General features: G+C 45.0%; 4 non-coding genes across 4 annotated transcripts; all 4 read left to right on the top strand.

Annotated features, from left to right (window-relative positions):
* Positions 1–12,416: 12,416 nt before the first annotated feature.
* On the top strand, positions 12,417–12,488 carry TRNAP-CGG (transfer RNA proline (anticodon CGG)). The gene has a single exon. It is a non-coding gene; the product is annotated as a tRNA-Pro (tRNA).
* Positions 12,489–13,986: 1,498 nt separating this feature from the next.
* Positions 13,987–14,058, top strand: TRNAP-CGG (transfer RNA proline (anticodon CGG)). The gene has a single exon. It is a non-coding gene; the product is annotated as a tRNA-Pro (tRNA).
* Positions 14,059–14,761: 703 nt separating this feature from the next.
* On the top strand, positions 14,762–14,833 carry TRNAP-UGG (transfer RNA proline (anticodon UGG)). Its single transcript has one exon. It is a non-coding gene; the product is annotated as a tRNA-Pro (tRNA).
* A 405-nt stretch (positions 14,834–15,238) lies between these two features.
* Positions 15,239–15,310, top strand: TRNAP-UGG (transfer RNA proline (anticodon UGG)). The gene has a single exon. It is a non-coding gene; the product is annotated as a tRNA-Pro (tRNA).
* Positions 15,311–19,780: the final 4,470 nt, after the last annotated feature.

Below are 19,780 nucleotides of genomic sequence, written 5' to 3'. Positions count from 1 at the left end.
TGCGTCCGAGAAGGCTAACGCTGCGTCAGTATACTTACGGATCAGAAATCAGGATGGTAAAGTACAAACGCATTTGATCGCAGCAAAAACCAAAGTAGCACCCCTGAAACAAGTGTCATTACCGAAGCTCGAACTTTGTGGCGCCATGCTTCTCATTCGTCTAGTCAAGACAATCCATGACGCACTTAATAAAACCACCTTAGAAACTTACTGTTGGACAGACTCGATGACGGTCTTTGGATGGCTTGCTTCACCACCACAACGTTGGAAGACGTTTATCACTAACCGAGTATCAGAGATCCAAGGTTCGGTAACTGGACTACAATGGCATCATGTCAAAGGTGAACACAACCCAGCTGATTGCGCCTCTAGGGGTATGCCCGCCGTTGAATCCCACAATTAAGCTACGGAATCCCACCATCAAGTCATTCCAGACGAAACTGAAGAGTGCCTACTCGATGCTCGACCTATTCCTGCACTTTCTACGCTGGGTAAGGTAGATGCGTCCTTACTTGATAATTACTCATCATTGTCCGTGTTACTTCGATTTACGGCGTACATCCATCGATTCCTGAAAAACACTCGAACGTCCAAACCTAACAGGACAACTGGTCCGTTATCTGCAACCGAAATTGATTCCGCACTCAAATATTGAGTAAAGACTGTTCAACAACAAAATTTCAGTGAAGAAATAAGATGTTAAAGACATCTTCACCAATTCTGTCAAAAAGTAAATTACAGTCATTAAATGCATTTCTTGATCCAGATGAATTACTTCAAGTTGGAGATCGGATTCGAAGAGCAAAACTGAATACCGATCGACTCCATCCGATGATCTTACCACGAATAAACAAATTAACAGATCTGATACTTGTCCATGAACATTTAAGGCATTTACATGCCGGTCGCAGCTGCTTATATCAGTCATTCAGCGACGCTTCTGGGTATTCGGCATTCGAGATGCGGTCAGATTTCATATTCGACGTTCCGTGCCATGAGTCCGACAGAAAGCGACCATCCTCCAGCAAAAAATGGCAGATTTACCAGCAGCACGCGTCAACCCAGCTAGAGCGTTCTTACGATGCGGTGTGGACTACGCCGACCATTTCAAGGCGTACGTAGCTCTCTTGGTTTGTTTTGTAACCCGAGCGATTCACTTTGAAATTGTCAGCGACATGACTGCAGATGCCTTAATAGCTGCCTTGAGACGATTCACAGGTCGAAGAGGATAGAGCTCCAACATTTATAGCGATTGTGGGTCCTAACTTCCACGGTGCAAATCGACAACTTAAGGTTTTTCTAAAGTTCAAGACAACACGGAGTAGTCGCGGTGCAATTTCACGGTCGACATCGAATGAAGGTATTCGCTGGAATTTTAATCCACCCAGCGCGCCAACCTTTGGAGGTCTCATCTAAGGCGAATCGTGGGACTGACTGCTTTGACGTTCGAAGAGATGAATACCTTACTATGCCAAGTTGAAGCGTGCCTGAATTGTAGCATTATCAACTGATCCCGACAGCCTTGTGGCTTTAACACCCGGACATTTCCTGTTTGGTGACGCCTTGACTGCAATTCCAGAACCAGACCTAACGACTACTTAAACAAACCATCTCACACGATGGAAGTTGGGACAACAACTCCTTCCGCGCTTTTGGCGTAGATGGAACAATGAATACCTCACCCGATTATAACAACGCCCTAAATGGCTTTCATTCAAACGAAGCTTACATGTCAACGATCTCGTCCTACTTAAGAACAAAGATCTTCCTCCGACCAAATGAAAGCTGGGCAGAATACCGGAGATACATCCTGGCGCAGACGATTGTGTAAGAGTGGTCACCGTCAAGACAACTGACCGTGTGCTGCAGCATGGATTAAATAACGTTATTTAATCCATGGTAACCGTGCGACTTCGAATGGTTCGACGCTACGTATGTAAACCCCCTCTTAAACAATTTTTTTAAGGGCGCAGTTGTAGAAGCTCGCACCGGGCGCATAAAAAGCTAGTTACGGCACTGCTCAGGGAAAATTAATGAATATGTCGAGACTAGGGGTGTGCAAAATATTTGGTTAGACCAAATAATTCGAACGAATACCAAATCGAATATTCGATACGTCGAATCGAATAGCTCCTGGGAAAGTTCGCGAATATTCGTTTTTCTTGATCAAATAGTCGAATATTCGAAAAGATATGAAAAAAGTATTTGGTATTTTCAAATAGTTTACAAACTGGTCGAATAACCGCGGGTCTTTTTCTAATTTGTTGAGTTTCAAGGCCATCAGAGGAGAACGCTGTGAAATTTCCGAACTAGTGCTTATTTCTGGCACAGCGGCAAGGACCATGTAAAGAGTAACTTGCACGTCCATTATTCATACCATGTGTATTAAAACTTCTTAGCGAAAGGCCGAAGCTGTTTATTCTAGCGCCTATTGGCTAGATTATACGCGTGTTCTTTGTTATGGAATTTTCTAGAATAGCAAATTAAAACTAAAACGTAAACCAAGTTCAAAACAAAACTAATAACTGGGAGAAAGGTTGAAGTAAGTAACATTTTGGATTTTTCGGTGTTGAGATTTTAATAAAGTGTTTGCAAAGCATGCAAAATATAGCAGATCCTTTGATTTTAATTGTAGTTAGTAGTTACTAAAGAATAAAAGTCGCTAGCTGACTTGGACCTGGGGTAGTTACACTTTAAAAATGTGTTAAATTTTGTTTGTAAACGTTTTCTTTGAAAAAGTTTAGTATTATAGTTTAAATTTAAATAAAATAAAATAAAATATAAATTATACATTTGGTTTAGTACTTTACTATTGGCTTGCAAGTAAAATGAAGGCCAATGTGAAGAATAGCCCCCCCTATTATTTTTCGTTTTTTATTCGATTTATTGGTAGCATTTTTTACGCTGAATTTAATGGTGTATTAATTATTATCCGCGAACATATAAATTAAAAGTTATCGGGAATGGGATTTTTCAATTTTCACGGGTATTATCCTGAGATTTAACTCGCTGTTCTACCCCGAGATAGAGTAGGACACATGAAAACAAAATTTCATTTTGGTACTATACTAATTGAATATCAATTAATGATTTGGGCCAATGTGAAGAATTGAACATCAATTAACTATTTTACTTTTCCGCGTATTTGGACAATACTTGATGCGTTATGGCTATACTAGGTACTGTCCTCTAGGTCGCGTTATAGACGGCCCATCGTGATAGCAAGAATGGGGTTGGGGTGGCGCCGTCAGTCGCCAATATTCTGTTTTCGATTGCACAAGTTGAAATTCAGTCGATAAGAACTTTTCGTACCCTCGCAAATGCTTTGAAATTGTAATTTTTCACACGTGTTAACGAAGTCCTTTGGGCTATTTTTAACAATAGGTACTTTTGATTTTTTTTTGGTTTTGTTTATTGTTTTCGGGTTTACGATACTTGATGCGTCAGGCTTGGTGCTGTCCTCTAGGTTGCGTTATAGTTGGCCCATAGCTTTTTTTAGTATGGGGTTGGGGAGGCGCTGCGCGCCCCCAGCGCTCGAGCGAAGTGAGTGCGCGGCGCCGTTAGGCGCCAATACTTAGAGTACATTCGACGTTGTATAAGTCAACATCACACAGAAGTCATAGTGGGTTAAAAAAAAAACCTAAAATGCGTTGAAATACAATAAAAATTCCCAACCCTTAAAAGTTGGTACTGTTCTGCATTTCAGCCTTTTCCTTTTTCGTCATCATCTAGACATTTAAAGAATCGTCCTCCTCATCAGTCCTACGTCATCAAATAAACAAACAAATCTCGAAATATGTCGTATTTCCCGTTGTAAAAATTGCTGGCAAGTAACAATTTTACATTGATCATATCTTTTTAAACAATAAATTGCGATTAAAACTTTTAGCATTGTTAAAAAATCCCGTTCTTTGAGGTACATATCATTAACATATTCAGTTCCCTCCCAAATCCCTTATTTGTAAGAGTTAAGTATAGTCTACACTACCACTACAAATTTAATTTTCAGTATTACTCCTTAGTACACACCAAACATAAAGTTTGATATCACGTGTCCTGCTCTATCTCGGGAGAAAAAGTATAGAACTCACATTAAACTATTGTCGAAAATGCATTGAAATTGACGGTTTTCAAAACGCGTTAACTTAACTAATTCTCATTTGCGGTTACTAAAAAAATACCTTCGTACTCCTTACACACTGGGCTTTCATCTAAGCAAATATGCAAACTATTTGGTTATTTCAAAACCAAATACGTTGAATTATTTGGTATTCAAAATACTATTTGGTATTTGATCAGTTAACTGGCTTAAAATTTTGTTCTAAAAATATTCGACCAAATTATTTGACGTTATAAATATTCGATTTGGCATTTGGCGTGCCTTGATATTTGATTCGATCCCCAAAAAATGGTATTTGCACACCTCTAGTCGAGACTATCGACGGACACGTGGAGGCCCTAACCCTCGCCCTAACCGCGTCACGCTAAGGAGGGGAGGGGGGGGGGAAGGAGGCGGTCTTATTTTTTGCGTCCTCGCAGCAGCGTTAATCGCGTCAAAAAACGTAATTTTTAGAACCAATGAGATTGCAGTATTATTTGATTTTATTAAAGCGGAGGAGCATACCGGGCCCGGGGGCCCCAACGGCTGGAATTGGAGAAACGCTAAAAATAATCTCGACATATTCATTCTCCCTGAGTAGAAATAAATACATTCTTGGTTAAGGACCACTCAAGAAGTCACAGGTTATTATGTTTCAGCTTTTCTGTTTTTTCCCACTTCTACAAAGCTTCTCCAGCTCTCCCAAAAACAATTCTAGGAACTTTGTTAACTGTAACATTAAGTTCTTTCATCCAAATAACTCCTTCCTGTCGTTGATCACGCTATAGGGAAAATAGTTCAGTTTAGTCGAAATTTTGCCCCTGGGTTTTGAGAACACTGGTAGTGGTACCCGAAATCCCCGAATTGCAGGAGAAAAAGTAAGATAGCGAGAGGTCTGTCTCATGGTAAATGAATTTTAGCAAAGTACACAAATTATTAAGTTGATGTCGAATATAAATGGATTGAATTCGAACTGAATTCAACCGAGAAGGAGCTAGTTGTTTCTCTAGACGAATGGATAATTTAGAGAATTGGTTTTGAGCTTTTTGCAAGGCAAAGTGATCAGTAGCTAAGAGCGGGGTCCATTAATAATCGATAAATGGGAGGGTCCGAGGGCATGATAATTATGCAATTGTTTAAAGTTGTGTCGATTGGAATAAATCCAGCAATAGGTGCTTAAATAAACCCGTCTCTGACTGTCTGGCCCCCTGTTGAAAAATGCTGCCAGATCTATGCATAGAAAATTCTTATCTTTGGCAGTATAAAGAGAAACCATAAACAAATCGGTTATATATCCAGTCGCAGCAGCACAAACTCTATAATCGGCTATGAATGCTCTTTTTAAACCACTATGGAGCATACGCGTTTAGTAACTTTGCGTGTATGAGTTGAGAATTTAAGACTGGGATCCACAGTGACCTCGGGGTCACGTTCAGAAAGAGTAGAAGGAATTTATGAATCTTTGATAGTGCACTCAAAATTAAGGTTGTTACGACCTAGATGTAAAAAAAATCGACCACTTGCCATGGCTGCATTAAAAGACAAGCCGTGGGAGTCCGCCCAACTACAGCACCTTTTTCCACAACACTCCAGACCGGTTTTTCCCCCACTTTATTCTTCGCCCGATTGTAGGAGTGAGTCCGAGCACGGCTAACTTTGATCACGCGCTGTTCGCGCTACAGCGACCAATATATTCGTTGACGGGGTGCTATGTTAATGAGGCCCCCCCCCGGTGTAATAAAGACCGATAACAACGCCTATTGTAATGGGACGTCAATGTGAAGCAATGCGACACTCTTAATTGACATTAAAGACATTATGAATAAAACTATATTTTATTTAAATTCAATTACCCAAAATGCGGTGCCTATTTGAAATAGCACTTTTAAATAGGAATGTGTATAGAAAATGTATACACTCTTTTTCGCGGTCTTTTCGACCCCTCTTTTTGTCCGCCCGCTAGTCGGCCATTACCTGGAACCACCCGTGGGGGGTTAAGGGGGGTAAACTCAACATGAACGTGCCCAGCAAAATTCCCAAAAAAAGAGTGTATAGAACATACAAGTTCGTCCGTATTTGAACTGGAATTTAGGTTCGTGCTGGTCAGTGGTCTGCAATACGTTGAATTAGGATTGAGGGTCGCGGGCCACAACTTTAAGCTCAGTGGTCCGTAAACACCCAGCAAGTATACAGGGTGGAAACCAACGTCGTGGTCCAGCCTCAATACTTTAATAATAATCAGCTAGGCTAATACCCAAGGCCTAAGTCATCAAGCGACTTTTTTTTATCCTAGTACACCGGTGCGCTTCGGGTTGAACACTTCTACAGGCGCCGGTAGGACAAAAATGTGAAACTACAGTGTCCGTTCTAAATTTGTTGACTCATTTTTACTTTGAATTTAAAACGGTCGGAAAATAATGAAATCGGCGTTAATTTTTCCATTATTACGTAGAGCTTAAGAAATATAATTTTTTATTTTGAAAACATTTACAAACTGGAATCATAATTTATTTCTTTACATGTATTCCTGTGTAAAAAATCGTTGTTCGAATTCGTCAATTTGTTTTTGTAAGAGATTAGAGTGAAATTTTGATTATTTATGTATTCCTAACGCACAATCTGACAGCTACCTATTCCACATTGATGGACGTCAAATAATTAAATTATGCTGACACAGGCCAGCCTTTGCCCAGTGCGTAGTTCAGCCTGAACTGACTAAAGCACTACCCTCGGCCACTAGACCCCGGCTGCATACGTCAGCATATGCCTGATTATCAGTGGTGTAGTCGGGCCAGGGCGGGGCAGGGCGTCGCCGCGGTGCTTTTTTCAAAGGCAGATCCCCGCCCCGCCTTGGTTTATCCATTTTGCCAGGGCGCGCCCTGCTCTTTTTTTCCACTTGCCAGGGCGCGCCTTGCTTCTATTTCGTAAATCATTTTTCTCGAATAAAGGTTGTGTGAATTTATGATAAATTTTGGCCGCAGAAAAATGCCATAACAATTTCAAATCGTTACCTAGGTACGGCCAACTTCGATCACGCTAAAAATCGAAGTTGGACCTACATTTATAGCTAAGACCCAAGACTTGCTTATGGTACCCCTTACTCTCCAGAATAACATTTTTGCCTTCCTGATACTGAGGTAAAGATGTGACTTCCATTTTAGTTTACTGTCGAGAATAACACCAAAGTATTTTACCTCAGTTGATTTGACCAACATGGTCCCAAAGAAAGAAATATCATTGAACAAGTCCTGTACCTTCCTCCGAGTGAAAGGAATCAGGCTCGTTTTGTCAGGATTGACGGTGAGGCCAACATCACTACACCAGCGTTCCACAGAGATGAGAGATTTCCTCATCATAGGCAGATCGGCGGGCTCTGGGCTCTAAAGAGTCCAAAAGCTATTTTTGGGCGCGAGCTCGACTCTTCGGGAGAAAAGAGAAGAGCGCGAGCGCGGGCTCCATCCTTTGGGAAAAAAGAGAAGAGCGCGAGCGCGGGCTCCATCCTTTGGGAAAAAAGAGAAGAGCGCGAGCGCGGGCTCCATCCTTTGGGAAAAAAGAGAAGAGCGCGAGCGCGGGCTCCATCCTTTGGGAAAAAAGAGAAGAGCGCGAGCGCGGGCTCCATCCTTTGGGAAAAAAGAGAAGAGCGCGAGCGCGGGCTCCATCCTTTGGGAAAAAAGAGAAGAGCGCGAGCGCGGGCTCCATCCTTTGGGAAAAAAGAGAAGAGCGCGAGCGCGGGCTCCATCCTTTGGGAAAAAAGAGAAGAGCGCGAGCGCGGGCTCCATCCTTTGGGAAAAAAGAGAAGAGCGCGAGCGCGGGCTCCATCCTTTGGGAAAAAAGAGAAGAGCGCGAGCGCGGGCTCCATCCTTTGGGAAAAAAGAGAAGAGCGCGAGCGCGGGCTCCATCCTTTGGGAAAAAAGAGAAGAGCGCGAGCGCGGGCTCCATCCTTTGGGAAAAAAGAGAAGAGCGCGAGCGCGGGCTCCATCCTTTGGGAAAAAAGAGAAGAATGCGAGCACGAGCTCAGCCACTAAGAATAAAAGAGAAGAGCGTTAGCGCAAGCTCAGCCACTAAGAATAAAAGAGAAGAGCGTTAGCGCAAGCTCAGCCACTAAGAATAAAAGAGAAGAGCGTTAGCGCAAGCTCAGCCACTAAGAATAAAAGAGAAGAGCGTTAGCGCAAGCTCAGCCGCTAAGAATGAAAGAGTAGAGCGTTAGCGCAAGCTCAGCCGCTAAGAATAAAAGAGAAGAGCGCGAGCGCGAAATACGCCTCTGAAAAAAAGAGAAGAGCGCGAGCGCGAAATAAGCCTCTGAAAAAAAAAGAGAAGAGAGCGAAATTTAAAATAATTGATTCCCGCCTTTCTTCACGAATAACATCACGTGATGCTTCTTCTGAATGTGAATTTCCCAGACTCTGAATCTATCGGTCTCAGAGAGGGCACTTTTCATTACGAGCAGACCGCGAGCTCTAGCTCTTCCTCTTAAATGAGCGCGAGCGCGGGCTCCCCCTCTTGTACTAATAGAGAAGAGCCCGAGTGCCGGCTCGAACTACTCACTGTGAAAGAGAAGAGCCCGAGCTCGGAAATTTAGTTTTTGCCTATCTCTGCCGAAATGGTTCCTGGGAACTTCCCAGTTATTATCACTGCGACATCGTCAGCGTAACCAAAGCCGCGACAGCCATCCCTGTTTAGCCTCAGCAAGAGTTCGTCCACAACCAGGCACCACAGCAGGGGTGAAAGAACCACCCCCCGGCGGCAGCCCCGGCTGGTGGTGACCCGTAGCGATTCGCCAAGCAGGGAAGCCGTCGCGACCCGATCAGTCAACATAGAGTCGATCCAAAGACACAACGTGTCATTGATACCAAAACGTTTAGCAGCCTTAATAATGACAGCCTTAGAGACTTTAGGTAGGTAGTCACGGAATTTCGTGACCCCATAGACGAGTCACGAGCGACAACGCTTCTATTTCCAGCTTGGAATGGTTCTTTTCGGCTGCAGAGAGTGTGCGGGAGGCGAAGGATATGGGTCGCTCTTCTCCGTCAATTAAGTGCGATATAACTACGCCGATGCCAACAGGAGAAACATCACACGCTAGTCTGATCTCATTGCTTGGGTCGAAATGTGCTAGTAAGTTCGATTTCGTCAGCGTGTCTTTGGCTTTCTTGAAGGCTTGGCTTTGTTCAGGTCCCCATGTCCATTCGGTAGCCTTTTCTAGCAGGTGATAAAGTGGAGTTAAATGCGTGGAGTAATTGGGTATAAACTTAGAGTAGTAGTTTAGAAGACCAAGAAATGATCTTAGTTCTTCCACGCTCTTCGGCTCGGGTGCTTCGGATATGGCAGTCATTTTCGTCTTTTGTGGATGAAGCCCCTCGTGATCTAGATGGTAGCCAAGGAAGTATATGGACCGTTTTGCAAATTGGCACTTCTCTGATCTCAGCTTCAGACCGGCATTTTTAATGACTTGAAGTAGAGAGTCCAGCTTCGTTGTATGGTCTTTGTCGTCAATTCCTCCAAGCAGGATGTCGTCCTGGAATGGTGTGACACCATGTTGATTTCGTAGCAGAGACTCGATGTGTTTCTGAAAAACAGCTGATGCCGACGAGATTCCGTACGTTAAGTAGTTGTACTGGAACAGCCCTTTTGTCGTGTTGATGACTACGAGATCTTTCTAAGAATCGTCCAGCTCCAGCTGACTATACGCATCACGCATGTCAAGTCGGGTAAATACTTGACATCCCGCGAGCTTGGCGAATATATCTTCTGCCCTCGGTAGTGGATACTTCTCCGTCTCGATCTGTTTATTGGCTGTGACCTTGAAATTTCCGCAGATCTTGATCTGGCCGCTAGGCTTCAGTATAGGAACGATGGGAGCCGCCGACTGCGCAAAGGGTTCGGGCGAGATGATTTTGGCTTCCTCTAACCTTTGAAGTTCCTGCTCGACTTTGTCTTTGTACGCATACGGAATGGTTCTTGCCTTGAAGAATCTGGGTTTCGCGTCAGGTCTTCGGTAGAGATGTACCTTCACGCCCTTTAAACATCCTCTTTGCTTCGGGTCGAAAACGGACTCGTGTCTGTCCAAGACTTCTTGGAGTGTTTGACCTCGACTGGAAATGCTGTGGACTGTGCTTGCTTGTGGAAAAATACCTTCTTGGAGGATCGGAAGCGACGATGATATTCATGATCTACCGCAGAGGGTCGGTCCTCGGCCGTTATATATGATGACCGTGAGTATCTCTTCGTAAAGGTTATAAGACACTTTGACTTGGCTATTCCAAGTACATCAATCTTGTGACCGGAAAATGACTTCAGTTGAACGTTCGGCTTGTCCAACGTGTCCAACTCGAGTACTCCTTTAGCGGCTTGACTAGATATTAGCGAATATGCGGAGCCGGTGTCGACTTCCATGTTAACTTCAACATCATTGATGCGGCAAGTTATTCTGTACGGTTCAAGAACACCATTCTCGAGTCTTGTCTGCGATGGTTCTTGGCGTTCATTTTTCAATGGAGGTATTTGATATACGCCTTCCTCGCAGAGTGAAAGTGGGACCATTGTTGTAGATAGCATGAAGACGTCGTACTCAGTGGACTGCGTGTCTTCAGTGATACGATTCATTTGTGCTTCGTATACAAACTATACTGACAAAGTATACTGGATGGTATGAAGGTGTCGATTTATGTAGTCATAGTACTAATAATTGTTTGGAAGCCACAAATAGATGTATTAAAGCCCTTTTAACATTCCGCGAAAGTAACCCACTCTGAATATTCTTACAAGTAGCTTTCGAAATCACAAACGGATGGTCTTTTGAGCGTGACGTATGAATAAATGTGTTTGCCAACCAGATTTATGGAGGAGACTTCAACGGGTTTGGCAATATATTTTCATCTTGAGCACAAAGTTACATGGTCCGTTGATCTAGGGGTATGATTCTCGCTTTAAGTGCGAGAGATCCCGGGTTCAAATCCAAGACGGACCCCGCGATGAGTGTTTTTGCCGACCAGTTTTATGGAGGAGACTTCATCAGGTTAGGCACAATATTTACATCTTGACCACAAAATAACGTGGTCCATTCGTCTAGGGGTATGATTATCGCTTAGGGTGCGAGACGTCTCGGGTTGAAATCCCGGACGGACCCCGTGAAGAGTATTTCTGCCGACCAGATTTATGGAGGAGACTTCAACGGGTTAGGCACCATATTTACATCTTGACCACAATGTATCGTGGTCCGTTGGTCTATGGGTATGATTCTCGCTTTAAGTGCGAGAGGCCCCGGGTTCAAATCCAAGACGGACCCCGCGTTGAGTGCTTTTGCCGACCAGTTTTATGGAGGAGACTTCATCAGGTTAGGCACAATATTTACATCTTGACCACAAAATAAAGTAGTCCATTCGTCTAGGGGTATGATTATCGCTTAGGGTGCGAGAGGTCCCGTTTTCAAATCGCGGACGGAGCCCGCGAAGAGTATTTCTGCCGACCAAATTTATGGACGAGACTTCAACGTGTTAGGCACCATATTTACATCTTGACCACAATGTAATGTGGTCCGTTGGTCTAGGGGTATTATTCTCGCTTTGGGTGCGAGAGGTCCCGGGTTAAAATCCCGGATGGACCCCGCGAAGAATATTTATGCCAACCAGATTTATGGAGGAAAGTTCAACGGGTTAGGTACGATATTTTCATCTTGAGCATGAAATACCGTGTTCCTTTGGTCTAGGGGTGTGATTCTCGCTTCGGGCTCGAGAGGTCCCGGGTTCAAATCCCGGACGGACCCCGCGAAGATTATTTATGCCAACCAGATTTATGGAGGAGACTTCAACGGGTTATGCACCATATTTACATCTTGAGGACATGGGAACGTGGTCCGTTGGTCTAGGGGCATGATTCTCGCATAGGGTGCGAGAGGTCCCGGGTTGAAATCCCGGACGGACCCCGCGAAGAATATTTATGCCAACCAGATTTATGGAGGAGACTTCAACGGGTTATGCACCATATTTACATCTTGAGCACATGGGAACGTGGTCCGTTGGTCTAGTGGCATGATTCTCGCTTCGGGCTCGAGAAGTCCCTGGTTCAAATCCCGGACGAACCCCGCGATGAAAGTTTTTGCCGACCAGTTTTATGGAGGAGACTTCAACGGGTTAGGCACGATATTTACTTGTTATAATGTGGTTCGTTGGTCTAGGGGTATGTTTCTCGCTTTGGGTGCGAGAGGTCCCGGGAGCAAATCCCGGACGGAACCTGCGATGAATGTTTTTGCCGACCAGATTTATGGAGGAGACTTCAACGGGTTATGCACGATATTTACATCGTCAGAGCAAGGTCGCGTGGTCCGTTGGTCTAGGGGTATGATTCTCGCTTCGGGTGCGAGAGGTCCCGGGTTCAAATCCCGGACGGACCCCGCGAAGAGTATTTTTGCCGACCAGATTTATTAACGGGTTAGGCACGATATTTACATCTTGACCACAAAATAACGTGGTCCATTCGTCTAGGGGTATGATTCTCGCTTAGTGTGCGAGACGTCTCGGGTTGAAATCCCGGACGGACCCCGCGAAGAATATTTATGCCAACCAGATTTATGGAGGAGACTTCAACGGCTTAGGCACGATATTTACTTCTTGAGTATAAGATAATGTGGTCCGTTGGTCTAGGGGTATGTTTCTCGCTTTGGGTGCGAGAGGTCCCGGGAGCAAATCCCGGACGGAACCCGCGATGAATGTTTTTGCCGACCAGATTTATGGAGGAGACTTCAACGGGTTATGCACGATATTAACATCGTCAGAGCAAGGTCGCGTGGTCCGTTGGTTTAGGGGTATGATTACCGCTTCGGGTGTGAGAGGTCCCGGGTTCAAATCCCGGACGGACCCCGCGAAGAGTATTTCTGCCGACCAGATTTATGGAGGAGACTTCAACGGGTGAGGCACCATATTTACAGCTTGACCACAATGTATCGTGGTCCGTTGGTCTATGGGTATGATTCTCGCTTTAAGTGCGAGAAGCCCCGGGTTCAAATCCAAGACGGACCCTGCGTTGAGTGCTTTTGCCGACCAGTTTTATGGAGGAGACTTCAACGGGTTATGCACCATATTTACATCTTGAGGACATGGGAACGTGGTCCGTTGGTCTAGGGGCATGATTCTCGCATAGGGTGCGAGAGGTCCCATGTTCAAGTCCAAGACGGACCCCGTGAAGAGTATTTCTGCCGACCAGATTTATGGAGGAGACTTCAACGGGTTAGGCACCATATTTACATCTTGACCACAATGTATCGTGGTCCGTTGGTCTATGGGTATGATTCTCGCTTTAAGTGCGAGAGGCCCCGGGTTCAAATCCAAGACGGACCCCGCGTTGAGTGCTTTGGCCGACCAGTTTTATGGAGGAGACTTCATCAGGTTAGGCACAATATTTACACCTTGACCACAAAATAACGTGGTCCATTCGTCTAGGGGTTTGATTATCGCTTAGGGTGCGAGAGGTCCCGGGTTCAAATCCCGGACGGGGCCCGCGAAGAGTATTTCTGCCGACCAAATTTATGGAGGAGACTTCAACGGGTTATGCACCATATTTACATCTTGAGCACATGGGAACGTGGTCTGTTGGTCTAGGGGCATGATTATCGCTTCGGGCTCGAGAAGTCCCGGGGTCAAATCCCGGACGAACCCCGCGATGAAGGTTTTTGCCGACCAGTTTTATGGAGGAGACTTCAACGGGTTAGGCACGATATTTACTTGTTATAATGTGGTCCGTTGGTCTAGGGGTATGTTTCTCGCTTTGGGTGCGAGAGGTCCCGGGAGCAAATCCCGGACGGAACCCGCGATGAATGTTTTTGCCGACCAGATTTATGGAGGAGACTTCAACGGGTTATGCACGATATTTACATCGTCAGAGCAAGATCGCGTGGTCCGTTGGTCTAGGGGTATGATTCTCGCTTCGGGTGCGAGAGGTCCCGGGTTCAAATCCCGGACGGACCCCGCGAAGAGTATTTTTGCCGACCAGATTTATTAACGGGTTAGGCACGATATTTACATCTTGACCACAAAATAACGTGGTCCATTCGTCTAGGGGTATGATTCTCGCTTAGGGTTCGAGACGTCTCGGGTTCAAATCCAAGACGGACCCCGCGTTGAGTGCTTTTGCCGACCAGTTTTATGGAGGAGACTTCAACGGGTTAGGCACCATATTTACATCTTGACCACAATGTATCGTGGTCCGTTGGTCTAGGGGTATGATTCTCGCTTAGGGTGCGAGACGTCTCGGGTTGAAATCCCGGACGGACCCCGCGAAGAATATTTATGCCAACCAGATTTATGGAGGAGACTTCAACGGGTTATGCACCATATTTACATCTTGAGCACATGTTAACGTGGTCCGTTGGTCTAGGGGCATGATTCTCGCTTCGGGCTCGAGAAGTCCGTGGTTCAAATCCCGGACGAACCCCGCGATGAAGGTTTTTGCCGACCAGTTTTATGGAGGAGACTTCAACGGGTTAGGCACAATATTTACTTGTTATAATGTGGTTCGTTGGTCTAGGGGTATGTTTCTCGCTTTGGGTGCGAGAGGTCCCGGGAGCAAATCCCGGACGGAACCCGCGATGAATGTTTTTGCCGACCAGATTTATGGAGGAGACTTCAACGGGTTATGCACGATATTTACATCGTCAGAACAAGGTCGCGTGGTCCGTTGGTCTAGGGGTATGATTCTCGCTTTGGGTGCGAGAGGTCCCGGGTTCAAATCCCGGACGGACCCCGCGAAGAATATTTATGCCAACCAGATTTATGGAGGAAAGTTCAACGGGTTAGGTACGATATTTTCATCTTGAGCATGAAACACCGTGTTCCTTTGGTCTAGGGGTATGATTCTCGCTTCGGGCGCGAGAGGTCCCGGGTTCAAATCCCGGACGGACCCCGCGAAGATTATTTATGCCAACCAGATTTATGGAGGAGACTTCAACGGGTTATGCACCATATTTACATCTTGAGGACATGGGAACGTGGTTCGTTGGTCTAGGGGCATGATTCTCGCATAGGGTGCGAGAGGTCCCATGTTCATATCCCGGACGGACCCCGCGAAGAGTATTTCTGCCGACCAGATTTATGGAGGAGACTTCAACGGGTTAGGCACCATATTTACATCTTGACCACAATGTATCGTGGTCCGTTGGTCTAGGGGTATGATTCTCGCTTTGGGTGCGAGAGGTCCCGGGTTCAAATCCCGGACGGACCCCGCGAAGAATATTTATGCCAACCAGATTTATCGAGGAGACTTAAACGGGTTATGCACCATATTTACATCTTGAGGACATGGGATCGTGGTCCGTTGGTCTAGGGGCATGTTTATCGCTTCGGGCTCGAGAAGTCCCGGGTTCAAATCCCGGACGGACCCCGCGAAGCGTATTTCTGCCGACCAGATTTATTAACGGGTTAGGCACGATATTTACATCTTGACCACAAAATAACGTGGTCCATTCTTCTAGGGGTATGATTCTCGCGTCGGGTTTGAGAGGTCACGGGTTCAAATCCTGGACGGACCCCGCGGTGAATGTTTTTGCCGACCAGTTTTATGGAGGAGACTTCAACGGGTTAGGCACGATATTTACTTCTTGAGTAAAAGATATTGTGGTCCGTTGGTCTAGGGGTATGTTTCTCGCTTTGGGTGCGAGAGGTCCCGGTCTCAAATCCCGGACGGACCCCGCGAAGAGTATTTCTACCGACCAGATTTATGGAGGAGACTTCAACGGGTTAGGCACCATATTTACATCTTGACCACAATGTAACGTGGTACGTTGGCCTAGGGGTATGATTCTCGCTTTGGGGGGATTCGCGTTTGGTTTTTTGGAGAGTGCGGTTCTTTTTCTTTGCTCTCCTCGTCTTCTCGCTAAGACTTAGTTTCGGTTCTTTTTCTAACATTTTGTTTGCTTAATTTAAAATTTACTAATTCGGGCAGTTTACTTTTCGTTTTTCGTGCCCTCCTGGGTTTTCTTCTGAAATCCAGGATGGATATTTTAAAGCGCTCCGTTTCTGTGGAGTGTGAAGTTAAAGAAGTTTCGCAGCAGGAAATATTGACGGCATGTATTTTGGATTACGGGCCTAATTCGGTTTCGTCGGTTGTTGCTACGGACGGTGGCTATTACGTCACCTTCTTTCGCCAGGATGACGCCGATCTTTGTCTGGATGCTGATCTTCAGGTGGGAGACAAGCGTTTTGATGTGTCTGGGATTGCGAGGAAGACAGTCATTGTTAATATCTTTGGCTTACCAGAATTTGTGAGTGATGAGGCTGTTAAAGAAAAATTGGAGAGCTTATTATGCGAGATTAAAGGGGAAATACTTTGGCGTAAAAATTATTACGACACTATAACTTTCAGGGGGGGGGGGGGGGGGGTTAGGGGAGTCGTGGAGATTGGAAGGGAGGGAAGATTCAAAAAGTTCCAATTGTAACCTTGAGAATCTGATTCACGCACTAAACTCGAGGGAAATTTAAATACTTATTTCCCCGTGCCGTGTGTATCGAATTTATTTGTTCGGGATCCTTAGAGTCGGTATTGTCACTGAGTAGGTAAATGAAATCAACTTAATTATGCAAAATAGGAACTCTTTTATTTGTACTTGGTTTCACGGTTATTATTCTTATATATATATAAATCTTAAATAATTTATCTTACCTAATTTAAAGGAATTATCACCTCGCGGCTATGGTGGGCCTGGGGATTACGATAAATAAATATATATATAAAATAGAGTACTGTGGTTGGTAATATTAACTAAATAAATATAAATAAACTGGCTTTGATTAGCCTGACATAAATTAAAATAGTTTAACAATACCAATTTAAATATTAATTACGGATGTAAAAGATTTTGATAGACTAGATAGTCAAGGAGTGTGGCTGCTCTGACAGTTGAACAAAAGAATCAATCTACGGGGTTTCTGGTTTAACAAAAGGGGTGGCTTATAATCGTCTGCTAAACTCGCAGGAAATTAGGTCGGGACATAAGAGTTTCAGTTTATACAATACATTTAAACGAAATAAAGAAATTTATAAAGGAAATGTTCAAAAGTACTTATCGCTCTTCAAGTAACCTCCCAGGAAGGAGCCGCACATAACTTTTACACCAAAGTCATCGCGCACAACCACGAATTCGACCGAAATACCCGCACAAGTACCGTGCACTTTTAACCTTCACGTCGAATCGCGTCACCGAATGCCGTACACCACATTCTGATCATACTTGAAGAAACGATTAAAACAAAAGCTGGAGAAAAACTGAGTATTGAATAAAGCTGGCTTGGCTTTTTATACTAGATGATTAGATGACCCCTTATCTTATCGGGGGGGGGGGGGGTGTAAATAACCAAAAAGCTACGGGGCTGCCAGAATAGGCCAGAGAAATGAAATGAAACAAAAAACAATATGAGTGGTCCCTAGATGGCTATACTGCAGAAAAAACGATAAAAAGTAGAAAAATAACAAGATGATCACTCCCGAAAGTTAACGGGTCGTGATAAAATGACGAAGGTGTTTATTTTGGTCTCCGGTCGGTCAAGGTTCGTCTTGCCGAATGCGTTAGTTCCTTACCGTACGGCTTAAAAATAAAGGACGTTCTTGGTCGGGAGACTTTTTACCGAGTTCGTCATAACTCCCAGAGTAAAGTTTGTAATGGGTGTCTTTCATCCAGCCACCTCTACAAGGAATGCCCATCTTTTATTTGTTTTCGATGTAAGAAGCAGGGCCATATGGCTCGGGTCTGCCCCACTCGGTTTACGATCATTGAGTCGAGGGAGACTGACGATGAAGCCAGTTCCGGAATTCTCGGTAATTATCGCTCTAACGATCATAATGTTCAGGATGTACATATGCCTAATGATACTGGTGCCGCCAAGGGTGGTGACGACGTGGAGAAAAATGAAGTAGCTCCTAGCGTGAAGGACTCGGGTAAACGAGTCCTGCCTTTTACTGGTGGGTCGGACGCTGAAAAACGACAACCTCCACCTAAGAAGACGAATGTAGTTTCCAAGGATCCGAAGACTAATTCTTCGGACACTCCCGCATCGAAGTCGCTTCCAAGTGTTGTTACCCCCATCCCCAACTCGCATCATGCCGCTAAGAATCGTAACAGTTAACGTCAACGGTCTTCGGAACCTAGACAAGATGAGGGAAATTCTTGTTTTTATAGGCGCGTACGACGTGGTTTTCCTACAGGAGACCCATTGGACGAATGAGCACGTGGGAGTTTTTCGGGACATTTTTCGTGGGCGTGTTTTTTGGGATAATGATCCAGTTACCACTTTTTGCGGCGTAGCGACATGTTTCCGTGCCGGCCTTGACATTATTCCTTCGCGGGTTTTTCGTAGTGGTTGCGGGCGTTTTTTATCTGTCTCCGCGCTCGTTGACGATTTACCTTTGGATTTTGCGAATATCTACGCGCCGAATGACGCATCGGCGCGAACAGCTTTTATGTCTACTGCGAAATTATAGTGCTCTATTTTACCTCGTCCGATTATTGCGGGCGATTTTAACGATGTTTTAAGCTATAATCTCGATCACCGCCCTGCTTCGAAGGCCCGCCCTGTTTGTCAGCCTTCGTCACTTAAATTGTGGTCGGTGGGACTGGATCTTCATGATCCCTGTCGGGCGTCTCACCAAGATCACTTTGATTACACGCGTTCGGGTTTCGTGTACGGGAACTTTGTAATGTCACGTATTGATTATATATTTACCCGCCCTACGGATGCCCATAATTGTTCACGATGTCTCATTTCGCCCATCTCTTTTTCCGATCATAAAGCCGTGTCTCTTGTTTTTGATCCTAGTGGGGTTCAACGCGGTCCTGGGGTTTGGGCATTTAATTCTACTTTACTGGAAGAGGATCGCTTTCGGAACGGCATCCAGCGTATTGTTAATCGGAGTCGCGACACTATAGAGTACCGCGAGAACATATTTGGCTGGTACGAGAACCTTAAAGTCACTATCAAGGACTACGCTATCTTCTATGGTAAAGTTCGCGCTCAGAAGTTACGGAATTCGCGGTCTGCTCTGATAGAGCGGATTTCGGGTCTCGTGGCGCGTTTCGCCAATGATCTGAGCTGCCTGTCGGAATTGTTAGTAGCGAAGCAGTCGCTGGCGGATTTCGATGCTGGGGTAATTCGGGGCCAGGTTCTTCGCGCGAAGGCAGATTTTCAAGAATTGGGAGAAAGACCTACGCGTTATTTTTTGCGTTTGGAGACCCACCGCCAGGGCATTAAGTCAATTGGTCGTTTGGTTTCTAGCTCTGGTGAGGTGTTACGTGACGGCGAAATATTCGAGTTTTACAATGCCCTTTATACCAACGAGCCTATCTGCGAGGAACAGTGTCACCGTTTTACTGACCTAGTCCGTAACCGTGTTGATGCCGTTGATAGCTCTGCCCTTGAGCAACCGGTTGCTTGGGGGGAAATCGAACACGCCTTGGGTTCTATGAAGAACAATAAGAGTCCGGGTCTTGACGGTTTAACTGTGGAGTTTTGGCGCTTTTTTCTCCCTCTAATCAAAAACGAATATCTCGGTATTGTTCAAACTATCCGCGACCATGGGCACATTCCACCAATATGAAAGTTGGTCTAATAGTTCTTGTGTCGAAAGCTGGTGACTTGTCGCTTTTAAAAAATTGGCGTCCTATTACATTGTTAAACACGGACTATAAAATTTTATCCAAGG

The sequence above is a fragment of the Leiobunum rupestre genome, chromosome 10, assembly GCF_980474605.1.
Source record: "Leiobunum rupestre chromosome 10, qqLeiRupe1.1.hap1, whole genome shotgun sequence".
Classification (NCBI taxonomy): domain Eukaryota; kingdom Metazoa; phylum Arthropoda; class Arachnida; order Opiliones; family Sclerosomatidae; genus Leiobunum; species Leiobunum rupestre.
This window is presented reverse-complemented; position numbering and strand designations above follow the sequence as displayed.